At 34.3% G+C, this 3,426-nt stretch overlaps 1 pseudogene; it reads right to left on the bottom strand.

The window, feature by feature from the left end:
• Nucleotides 1-593: 593 nt before the first annotated feature.
• LOC117789490 lies at nucleotides 594-3,186 on the bottom strand (annotated as a pseudogene).
• Between the last annotated feature and the right edge of the window lie 240 nt (nucleotides 3,187-3,426).

Raw genomic sequence — 3,426 nt, 5'->3', positions numbered from 1 at the left:
CAATTATTATAATAGAGACAATTATAATGTGATAAATTGTTATAATACTTTCAACATATAATTTTAGGAATTTGTTCTAAACTTTTCGATTTTATCATATGAAGGCTTCAATCTTGTATTGATTTCACTAAATAGAATTCAATATGAATATCACATTGTAGGTCTTGTATTATACATATTGCATACAAGTTTTCGCTTTTAAATATATAAATAATTTAATTTTGACTTGGAACATATTTAATTTATATATTTCTTTTTTAAACGATCAAAAACAGAAAAGTCAATCCTATCCAACTATCCAGAAATAGTCCCATATTGTCTAAGTGACTATGTTTTTATTAATTTTATACCATTTCCAGTTTATTCCATATTATTCTTACAATTTTTGTTTGATTTTGTTCATTTTGAGTTTCTAAAAATTAACTTCTAAATCCCTCTAATCTTCGATAGCATTATTTAAAATTTTCTCAAATTCCAAAATTTCTTAGCATTCTAACTTTCTGAAAAAAAAAAAACATAACCAGAAATTTGCTTTACTGCAACATGAAACACAAAATCATTTATTGAAAATTCATCTAAACACTTGGGTACTGTTAAGGTAGTCCTTTTTGGTTAAATTTAGCCTGCTTGCTGAACTGGATGACCCCCATCATCTTGTGCTCCTTGAGGCACATGGTCACCTAAATGCGGTATCACAATCATTTGTGCCTTTCATGTCCTTGCAGGCATTCCACCAGAGGTTATCTCGTCCATTTTATCCTTCATTTGGGGCACATTCTTGGGGTATTGAGCAGGGCATCTGAATTGAACTGTCCATTGACCATGTGACCTTGTTTCTCCATCAGACACTTGCTGTAGCATTTGAGATTCTCATTCGCCGTGCTCTTCATGCCACCAGTCATGAAATCCTTCAGCTCCGCCTCCGACATCTTTGTCTCCTCCATGCACTGTTTCATCAGCTGAGGGAAATTCGGATCGCTGCTGCCAGAAACAAAAAAAATATACCAAAATCAGTTAAGGTTAGCCAACACGTTACCTGGACAACCGCCGCCATGAGAAGGACCAAAGTGGCTGAGAATAGAGTTGCCTTCATTTTGCAATCGAGATTCAACAGTGACTGTGATAAATTACCAACACAGCCGCTGCTTATAATGTCACCAGAAGAACGCAAGTGAGTGTGATTAAAACAATTAAAGTTTTTGCAATTGTTCATTATTTGATTACGCACAATGCTTCAATTGAATTTCCTTTTAAAATACCCTGTAGCGATACATGTGTGTAGGAAGGGTATGATAATTACTGAATAGTATTCTGCATTGTTACATTTCCCATTTGTAAACTTTACACATAGCTGAACATATAGAAATAATTGTAAAATAATTACAGGAAACTCTGAGTCGACTATTTCGTCTCTATATTTAGTTTATTTTGGTTATTGTAATTATATTTTATTTGAAATTAACAGCTATATCTATAACAATATACATCTGGCCCAGTCTGATTCGAATAACCACCAGAAAATTTAAGCACACACACATATCATATCTGTGTTGCACAACACACTCAGTTGAACACAATTAGTTGTCTGCTTAAACAACAAATCAATTATTTATTTATTGTATTTGTTGCATTTGTATTTGTATTTGTATGCGGCTGGCAAATTTTAGCTTTTGTTCAAGCCTTTGTTTAAATTATTCATCTCGTTGGGCAGCAGATTCATACGAAATTTGCCCATTTCCCAATTTCAATTTACTGTGAACTTTTTACATATTGACCAACAAATTTGCATATAATTTACATTTTTTCGGCTCTTTAAATTCTACATATATTTTGGGCCAGACTGACAATTGCAGATTTCGGCAAGGTCATTATTAAATAATAATCGAAATTAGATTGTTGCTGTCTCTCTTCCACTTGTCCACTCGGTCACTCTCATCACTATCTCTCATTTCAAATTATCAAAGCTAAAGTGTTATTAGTTATGGTCAGGCGAGAATTGGAATAATACAATTATAGCGAAATCATGAAGCAAATCCCAATTAAATTTGTAATTTTATATTTTAATTCTAATAAAGTCACATGATTAGCTATTAATGAAATATACAGTAACGTATATGCTATAAATTTTATATAACAAACGGAAATACTACAGTCAAAATATTTCTCTCTTTAAATTCAATTTTAAGTTTAGTTCATTAACGAATAAATATACATATTTGTATACTAAAGAATTTAAGTGATAGATTTAATAGACTTACTCTCAAGGCACAGAAGAATAGTGTAGTAATATTTAGCACACGTAGTCATAAGTAGTATGTAAGACTGTATTATATTGTTAATAGTGTTATTTATTAATTATATTTATCGCACTGTAAATATAATTAATCATTTATCGATTACTAAGCAGCGCCCTCTGGCGTGAATAAAGAGTTAACAGAACGCATGATTGTATTGGAAAATGCAGCAAGCGTCACTTTTGAAGAGACGCCGCCCGGTTAAGACTGAATAAATTATAAAAGATCGGAAATCTGAGTATTTACTTATTAAAATAACCCCTGACTATAATAGATAGGAAATAAACTTTATTATTTTATTTCTACTTGGAGTCAATAAGCTTATGAAACCAATAAATAATTCCAGTCGCTCCAGAAATGTCTTTCATCGGCGATTCTTTGTTTATTATTTATTTTATAAATTTATTCAGCATAAACAAATCAAGTCGACTTTCTATGGAAACCAATGCGCAATGCAACTAAAAACAATTAAACAAGTAGTACAAGTTATTCTTCCCCTCACTGTCAAAGCGATTGGATGTGGAATATAACTTGTATTATTCTTTGGGCGAATTCAAATCAATAGCCAAACAATAAATGGAGCAAGTGCCATTTACAGGACGAGCCTGTCAGGGTGTCCGACTGTCCGACTGTTGTCCTGGCGAAAGCCGCATGAAAGCAATGCTGACAGTAGAAATAATTTATGCCTTTGTTATAAAATGCGCACCTGCTTTGGCCTGCTACTTGCCACTTGCCACTTGCCACTGGATTGAGTACAGCCCCTGGTTGGCTTTTACCAGGCAGCAAGAAGACAAACGCCATTAAAGCCAAAGAACTGGAACTGAATGAAGTCAGACGATGAGGAGAGAAGCGGGACACAAGCAGGGAGGGAAAGAAAGAGCAGGCGGAGCATGTTGAGGCGCAGCCCAATGACTACGAGTAAGAGTAGTTGACAAAAGACCAGAACAACAGGAACAGATTGGCAATGTGCTGGCTGCTGTTGCTGCTGCTGCTGCTACTGCTTCTGCTTGTCATTAGTCAGCCAGGATAAACAAAAGGACATGGCCATAAAAGGGCAAAACAAAGACAGAAAAAGCGAGAGAGTGTGTGAGAGAGAGAGAGAGACATAGATAGAAAGGATGAGCAACTACAA

Source organism: Drosophila innubila, assembly GCF_004354385.1.
Source record: "Drosophila innubila isolate TH190305 chromosome 3R unlocalized genomic scaffold, UK_Dinn_1.0 2_E_3R, whole genome shotgun sequence".
In the NCBI taxonomy this organism is placed as follows: Eukaryota; Metazoa; Arthropoda; class Insecta; order Diptera; family Drosophilidae; genus Drosophila; species Drosophila innubila.
The sequence above is the reverse complement of the archived record's forward strand: the minus strand, read 5'-3'. Positions and strand labels throughout refer to the sequence as shown.